The following is a 9,401-nucleotide window of genomic DNA, read 5'->3' as shown; positions in this document are numbered from 1 at the left end:
CACAAAGAGGGGCAAGGGGCATGAGGATCATGATCAGACTGAAGAGGAAAGGTGTCTACAGCAGCCCAAGAAAGGCAGCAGTTTAATAGTGTTTGTTAAACATTCGTTTTCTGTTTTCACAATAAATTCAAAACACATCTGTCATTAAAATGAAATCTCCACAATACACAAGTATTAGATATATGTCCTAGGCTGCAATGAATTAGTGCATCACAGAAACTAAGAGAACTACACCAGCTAAGGACCCAAAGTTTTTAATCGTGTATTTTTCTTCTCCCTGACTCCCCCCCCCCCCCCTTTTTTTTTTTAAGTGGAAATTATCTCATCTTATTTTACTAGGTAACCTTAGAATATAAATATAGATTAATGTTTATTTAGTCTGGTGAGGGAAGTTCAGTTTTAAGCCCAAGTTTTGTATACAGGCATATCACATATAAACCTAACAGTAGCTAAATAAATTTGTAAGAATCTGCATTTTTTCAAGCAAAAATTGCTGCTAGATTATCATTCTCTAAAGAAAAATCACAGCAAACAGAACTAAGAGTGCTGTAGATCACTTCGGTGCCTGACGTAGCACCTCATCTTTCTGCTCATACAGCTCATCACAAGTCTTCAGAGTAACTGAAGTTAGTATGAGAAAGATGAAATTTCCTTTAAAGGACAATGTAGCATCCAGGGTTTAATGTTTCAGGGATCTGCTTGTGCACACTGAAGTCTACCATGAAGAAATAACTTCACCAATTTCAGTCATTTGAACCACCTCACAGAGATCCACACTATAAGGTCAGTGATTAAAACAACATAAAACTTCAGGACTTTTAAAAAGGAGTCATGGTTTTAATTTTATGTCATGACCTGCCAAAGTCTTTTGAAATCTAATGTTCTGATATTTTGTTTTCTGCCTGATCAGTGCTGGAGATAAAATACAACATGTATCAGTACTCAGACTATTGACAGTATATAGCTTTACAATTAATTTATGTGCTGTGGCTCGTTGTTGGTAACACAGTAGTGTCACAACTTCTCACATCAGAGTTGCAGGGTCTAAAGCTATTCACGAAAATTGTCCTGGAGTGTTTGTGATCCTTTCTTTGAAATATGCTCACACATATTAGTCTCAGGCCCTCTCATGATAATAATTGTCTGACAGTGTTTTGCCAAGGAAGTGAACTTCACATACATACAGCTGCTTTTCTTTAAAACTATCATATGCATCTCCAAGTGTTGTCTTAGACTATCTAATTGAGGAAGTGTTCCGGCATATTTTTAAAGTTGGCAGTATGAGTTTTGGTGATATAATAGCATTTTGAATTCTCACACAATCCTTAGCTCAACTGGCAAAATTTCTGTTGACTTACTGAGCCAGCTTATCAGTGGTACATTTTTAGCACCTCTTTTCTAGTCAATATGAAAAAATGCACTTTTTTGACTTCCATTTTTCTTCTTTCTAAGGAAGTATATCTTAATTTAGATTCTTGTACCCAAAGTTTCATAGTTGTTTGTTTGTTTGTTTTTGTTGTTGTTGTTGTTTTTTTTTTTTTTAACTGTACTTGCTAAACTTACCTTCTTTTATAGTGAAAGAGTATCCTTCACTTATAAACACATTTATGGAACTGGAAAAAAAGGGGCCTTGAAGTTTGGTCGGTGGAGCTCCATTAGCAAGTGTGAATTCCACTTTTGGCTCATCCATCATGTCTAGTTAATGCATTTGCTGTGGCTCTCCTTTGAGCAGTGTCTGCCCAAGCCCAAGGCAGCTGGACCAAATCCAGGCTACCGGCACTCACTGTGCAGTCGGCACTGATGGGTTACATCAGGAATGTTTGGTCGGTCTTGTTGGGCATGCTGTATAGCATGCACTGAAGGAAGGAACTGAGAGGAGTAATTTGGCTCTGGGTAGCTAAGCATGATTTTGTATATATATATATGTGGATATATATATATACACATATAATTTTTATTTTTATTTTTTTAAAGAAACTATATAATTGAAAGTTGATTTGCTTTCACTGTCTGTGTAATAATCATGAAGGAAAACCAGAGAGAAGGCAAAACCAGGGAGACATTAGTACATTCCAGTGAATTAACTCAAGGGCTACAGGGAACAAGGGGAATTGAAATTTCCTGTTAGATCATCAAAACTCTTCTATTTTATCAGAGCTAGCTGAATCCACTGTTGAAATGCATTTATTATTTTTTCAGTTGGCAATATGCTTCATGGTTACATTTATGAATCGGGTATATCAGAGGTCCAAGTGAACTGTAGCAAAGTGATGTATGTGTATGTGCACTGGAAAAAAAGCTTTGAAAAAAGCTTAGGAGGAGAGCTGTTCCATGCCACCCATTGATGAATTTTCTTAGCATACAGGGTCTGCCACCAACCCCTCCTATATGTCACCAAATAGTAGGTTCTTGCTTTCATTACCTAGCTGGTGCTGCAGATCCTGCCTCTTATCTTCCACTGCAGACTGGTGTCAGCTTTGATACCAAAAATATTCTCCATGGTTACTACACAATTCCAGTGCGAGGGGCTACATGCTGAGCCATATATTATAATCATCATCATCACCATCATTATCATCATTATTACATTATGTGTTCTTCTTCATTTACTGTTGTCATCTTGACTGGGTCTTGGTTTGTGAGATGTTTGCAACATGATGATTTTCATATCTCCATAAACCCACAAATTGTTCCTCTTTGAAAGCCTGACTGGGAAAAGCTGTTAAAAATATAGTTTAGATAGGTGCTTGAGAGGGAGGCCCACTGTTATGTAAGACGATGCTTTCTGTTAGGTATTCCTCCTTAAGGTCCTTTACATTTGGAACACTTTGCACTTTGGTCTCTGAACGTCTATGTTGATGATGTAGCAAAGCTCACTTTCTTTCTGGCTTCGAAAAAATAGGTTAGGGTACAGACTAATTAACTAGGAAGCTTTGGTGATATTTATCATGATAATGGGATTTTATGAAATGTGTTTCATAGATCAGAGATCTAAGGTGAGTCAACTTGTGTAGTAAGAGAAGGTATTGACTTTAGGGCACTTGTTTATATGTCCTACAAATTTTCAAAGGAGGCAAAGAATTGCAGCGGAAAAAGGATAACTAATTTTTCTGGCAGTCTAACATTGCCTTAGAGCAATGGAATGGATCCACTGTCTGGATCCTCTGTGTCTCCAGAGTTGTATGAGAAGCCAAGTATTTTAGACCTGACTTCCCAGAAGGCTGCCAAAGACCAGGTTTTTGGCATTCTGCCCACATGGAAGTCAAAGTCCTATGACCTACCTGATAGAAGTGCAGAGCAGTCCTAATCGAGCGATTAGGAGAGGTGTGCAGGAATCAGACAAGTTCTGCATGGTTCCAAGTAGTTTGAAAAATCGGTTATTTCAAACAGGATCCAGAATCACCAGTTTCTTTTCTCTCTTTCGTGTTTCACTCTTTCCTTAACCTAGTTCCTTCTCTAAAATGAGAAAATATTTCTTGTGAAATTGTGCTTTGTAGCAAACTTAATTTGCAAATCAGTTGGATAAGGGTGAATACCATAGAAGAGGTCAGAAGAAAACTAATATTTCTGCATTCCAAGTAACACCTAAGAGAGTATGAGGTCCCTAAGAACCAGAGATACTCTTGGATAAGAAAGAGAGGGAACAATCAGAGAATCACATTACGGAATGGCTTGGGTTGGAAGGGACCTTAAAGAACATCTAGTTCCAACCCTCATTAGATCAGGTTGGCCAAGACCCCATCCAGCCTGGTCTTGAACACCTCCAGGGATGATGGGACACCCACAGCTTCTCTGGGCAACCTGTTCCAGTGCCTCAGTACCCTTACAGTGAAGAATTTCCTCCCAATGTCTAGTCTAAACCTATCCTCTTTTAGTTTATGACACACACACACCCCACCACCTTGTTCTGTCATTATCTACCCATGTAAATGACTTTTATATCTTTGATATTCTAAATGTTCAAGCAGTTTTTGCTATGAAGGGTTTGCTGGAACCTCATGGAGCATTACTAGGTACGTCAGCATGGGTTCTGTTGGGGATTCCTGCTGCAATCTGATAACTCTGATAATGTAGTGTTCATGAAGTGTAGGAGAAGATAGGAAACTGGAAATTGGATAGGAAACTGGAAACTGGAAAAGACTTTTAGTATGCCAGATTTTCGGTTTTGCTTTTCCCTGGCATTTAATTTGCTTATCATTCTGTATATAAGCCATGTGATTGTCTTCTAAAGTGCAGCAATACATGCTGAGACTAGTATTAATACAGAGTGCAAGTAGTACAACAACATTGCTTGTGCACCTTCTCTAAAGATTTTTTTCAAAAAAAAAAAAAAAATCTCCCATGATTCTTCACCTATGGATCTTGAGTTTCAAAGCTACCTCAAGCTCTATTTTTTTTTTCTTTTCTTTTTTTTTCTGTTGACAGTAATCTGTCACATAATGAAATTCCCAAAAAATAAGAATAAAAGGTGGCAGTAATTGAGTCAAATTTCTTAGGACACTGCTGGAAAGCTGGGAATTTTCCACATGAAGGGGTATCACAGTTCACACCATTCTATTCTCTATTTGTGTAAAGAATGTTTCTTTGATCTTATTTCTTAACAAAAGTCTGTATCAGTGTGTACATCTATTTAAAGATTTTTTTTAAAAACCCTAACAGAAAAAGTAGAACATGCTTCTCTCCATACAATAAGCTATGTATGATAGAAGTTACTCATTGCATAATGGACCCTGCAGTGAGAACTGAGTGTTACAGAATACATATATATATGTGTTTTTTTCATCTTCCCATTAAATTGTGAGGACTTCTGGATCTGTTTTTATAAAATACAATATTATCTCATTTCTGGCTTTAAATTAGCTGCAAACTGGAAGTCTTTAACACCAGATCCACAGTCATACTCAAGACTTTTTGAACCATTTTAAAGTTTGGTATTCAATATGTATAATAAAAACTGTATTGATGAATAAAAGGAATACCAAATGCAGCTGTGCAGTTACCACCTACAATTGCCATATTTGTATTTCTTTGTCATTGTTTCACTACTCTGTTTTTTGCATTCCATTAACTTACACAGTTTACTCTTTTACATTTCTGCTGGCTATGTAATCCAGCAGAATCCAGGTATGTTATCCATAACTTTGAAAGAAATTCTAACCTACAAACAGATCTGTGCACAGCTGAGGATCTCTGTGGAAGAGGACTTAAAAGATATCCTGCAATGCTTTGCTTTCTTTTTACTAACTTGAGTTATCTATTTCTGTGTGTCTCAGCCTTAGCTGAGCCTGATCTGCACTTGGGACCTGGAGTTTGGAGCAGACTTTCACCTCCTGACACAGATTTTCTGTCTCTTTTTTTGCATTATGAGGAGACTGTTGTTTGTTTGGAATTGGAGTCTGTTTATTAATACTGTCTGTCGTGGCTGCCTATCTTTTGTGGTTTGGAGTAATGGAGCAGTTGAATTAATGCTGGAGCCGGCAAGCAAAACCTGGGATGCCTTTTCCTGACAAGATGATGTCACCTGATACATTTGGAGATGATTAAATGGGAAAAAAAAATAAAAAATCTCCATTTTCTGCCCTAGTAGGATAATGAGGGTCTGAAAAGGAAACTGAAACCGAATGCTCTCTTTGAGCACAGATGCAGGAGGGTGAGACTTTCCTGTGCTGCTGAGCATGCAGAAGGAGTGAAATCCATGTTCTTTCGCTTTACAAAGTTTATTTTGGGAACAAAAGGAATCTGATGTGGAAAATATACTTTTAGAGAAAGTCTTCAGCAACTTGAAAAAAAACGACTGTAAGTTTCTGTAGTTAGTTATCGGTATTTTCTTTTTCTGGCTAACATCTTGAGTTCAATGTAGATAATTAATCCTTAAATAGGAACAAATGCCTGTAATACTAAATTCTTTTTTTTTTTTTTTTAATTTTTATTTTTTCTTCTTCTTGTGAGTCTATGAACTTGCTTAAAAGGAGGCATTCCTCTCTGAGGTCTGTGGCAGTGCTTAAACACTGGTCTGGACTTCAAAAAATAAACTCTTTATCCATCTACCTCATCCTAATGGATTACACTCCTACATTGCTGTCGCTCATTGCATGGCTTTCACTGATTGAGTAGGATTTTTGGCAGCTTGTTTCTTGTCCAAACATTCCTTAATGCTTTTCTACCTCATGTTTTATCACCTAAGCACTGCAACAGCAGTATTTGGAGCTCTGATAGCTTTTTTGGAAAGCTAATTTTGTAAAAGCCAATTCCTTGGAAACTGAAGCAGAAGGAAGAAAGAGAAAGAGGAATACATGTGGGTTGTGGCTGAAATGATCCCTTGACACTCGTTGAGGTTGATCATAAATATGCATGAGACAGGAGGAGTTTTTAGTAGCTGTGTTGCTTCTCTTGCCCCAAGCTGTCTGGAAAGAGAGTCTGTGACAGTCTGGAGAGCTCCAAATTTTAAACAAAAGATCATTGTTATGAGTTTTTAGAGAGGCTCAAATACAATTATTTGTATGTTAAAACACCCCGATGACAATCCTTGTATATGTTTTACTTGCTCCTTGCTAATTCTTAATTTTTAGGGCTTCATCTGCTATTTAGGGTTCACCCCTTTGCCATTCTTTCTAAAAATACCATGCACACCCAAGATGATCTCTAGTTTATAGAGCAGGTTTTTAGTATACTTAACAGGGTGCATCACACCTCACATACTATAGTCAAGAGAGCAGCACAGAAGGGACTGTGTGAGAAAACTGTCCTAGTGAAAAGTCTCATCTTCTCACTCTTCCTCCCCCCCCCTCTTTTCTATATCACAGATCCCTTTAAGAGAGACTGGGTATTGAACAAAGAAGTCAACTATGAGGAGCAGGAACTGAGGGCTGGGATGCAATGAAAGGATGCCCTCAGTAGCAAGAGAAACTGTCTCCAGGCAGACCAGGCACTGTAGTGTTGTTTATCCTAAGGTTTAAGACCATGCCAGTTGATTCTATTTGCTCTCTTTTTCTCTTTGATAGTAATGCAAAGAAGAATTCGGGTCCACTAAACCTTTCTCTCCTACTATATCACTCTGCAGATTTTACAGTGAATACAGAGTATAAGGAACAAAAATTCACTTTTCACAAGTACTGTACTCACTGCCTATAAATGGTGTGCCTGCTATCTGTCTATAATTACCCTTTCCTCTACAGGAAACATTGTCTTATGGTAAAGATATAACATGCCTCAGGGATGCACTTTCTATCCCATCCAGCCTTCTTATGTGATCTTGGGCTAATGTTATGTAGTCATGCAGTCTCTGTGCCTTTGTTTTTCATGTGTAAGATATCAGGGATTCAGCTTCTTGTCATTTGTCATAGGCTTTAGTCATCTCAGTAGCCTTCACTCAGCTTTGTCAGCTTTTGGTGCTCTTTTGCAGCGGGAAGGCCAGAATTGGGCAGACTACTCCATGTGTGGTCTCTCTGATGCTGTTTAGAGGGGAATGATCACTCCCCTCCATCTACTGGCTTTTTTCTTGCTAATGTAGGTGGCCCCCGGCTTCATGGGCAAACCACTGACTGCTGCTCTGCTTCTCCTCCAGGCTGGGACATCCATTTTGAAAACCTCTTAATGATTACCCAACGTAGTGTGTATGTATGTATGTGCACGATTGTATGGAGTTGTATTTGGGTTGAAGCACACCTATTCTCTGTAACTGATTTTTGTATGTAGCTTAAAGGTTGGCCTCAAGATGATCCATAAATCCAATCAAACTTTTTTTTTTTCAGGAAGTTAAATGGGATCTCCCACTCCACACCCCCCAGCAGAGGGCAAAAGGGTGGCACATGTTTTTTGGCTTTTCTGGAAGATGTGTTTTTAAATATAAGTTTCTATGCTAATAGAGGATTAGCTAGATGAAATTCTCTAGCCTGTCTTGTGTAGAAGATCAGATTAGATGATTTCTTCTAGAAGATCTTAATTAGATGGTCTGTTCTGGTCTTAAGCATCTGTAAATCACAAACTAAATGGAGAATGAAAGATTTAGACCCAAAGAACTTTTATTCAGCAATGTGCAAGGAAGTGATCAAGAACATTTTCTATAAAAATTAAGTTCAATTTTAATTCATATTTCTGTTATATAAATTTATCAGTAAATAAAACTATACTTGCATTTACAATAGATGTGAGCATGAAAATGAATTTACTTTGTTTCAGGTTTGTACTGTACTGTTCCTAAAGATGTTTTAATCAGTTGAGTAAAATATTTTATATTCTTAAAAAAAAAAAAAAAAAAAAAAAGATTTAAACTAGTGCCCTTTAATGCAGATTTTGGAATTGCATCATTATGTTGTTTCAATTCCAGTTGGTTTTCGTTTTGGTTTGGAACAAAAATTGCAGCGTGATGTAATTGCCTCTCTATGATTATTTTTACCTTGGTGTATTCTTCTGCTGGCTTGTGTGTATAGTTTTTATGTGCTGTCATTTGAAAATCTTTAAAACTCTTGAGAGCCAGACCTGGAAACCCTTCTGGATGTATCATTGCTTTTTATTTGTACATGCCAATTATATCAGCACATTGGGGGCCTATTAGTCCTATTGAGCATAGAATGGACTTCTCATCATTTGATATGGAATGTGATTTTGTTCCTCAGTTGAGATAAAATCTGCTTACTGTTGTGATTACCGTCCCTGGGCTCCACCCCGCCTTTCACCACCTGCCATTTACAAGTAATTCCTTTGACAATGAGAATTCAGCCAGAACTGTCAAATAAATTTGCCCCTTTTGGAGAACCTTCTGAATATTATTCTTATTTTGTGGTGATGTCAGATTTCCAAGGGTAATCTCTCACTAGAGGAGTATGTTTTTCTTTGGGACTTGCATCACCCTCTCATTTTTAGTCTCCATTTCAGAAGTAATGATTGCTTACTGAAAATATGTATTATGTGGATTTTCTATTATTCAGTTCTATTACTTTTTGTGAGCACATCATTACATTTCTAGGAAGAAGAAGAGAAGATTCTTTAATACAGAAAACAAGCCAAGGGTTGAAAACAGACAAACATGTTTTTCCCAACTACATACTTCTTTTTTTTGCCTATCTTAAAAGACGAATTTGCAGATTCTCCTTATTTTAAATGCACTAAATGTACTTCATGATAGTATTTCTATTTTATGCCAATTCTATGCCTATTCTATTAAGCTACCAGCTCCTAGTTGTCTCTCCAGCAGCAGTTTCCTCTTTCCTCTTCTTTTGCTTCTTTTTGTCTTTGCCTTGTAACACCATCTTGGTCTGTTTTTGTTTCTCATTTTGCTATCTATAACATAATAAGCTCTCAACTACAAGGATCTGATAATTTTTAATAACTGAAGAAAGTTACACACACTGCACACTGGCATTTGCTCTTGTTCATTCCTCCTTTCCAGAAGCCAAGGTTCT

Source organism: Netta rufina, assembly GCF_964035555.1.
Source record: "Netta rufina genome assembly, chromosome: 4".
Taxonomy (NCBI): Eukaryota; Metazoa; Chordata; class Aves; order Anseriformes; family Anatidae; genus Netta; species Netta rufina.
This window is presented reverse-complemented; position numbering follows the sequence as displayed.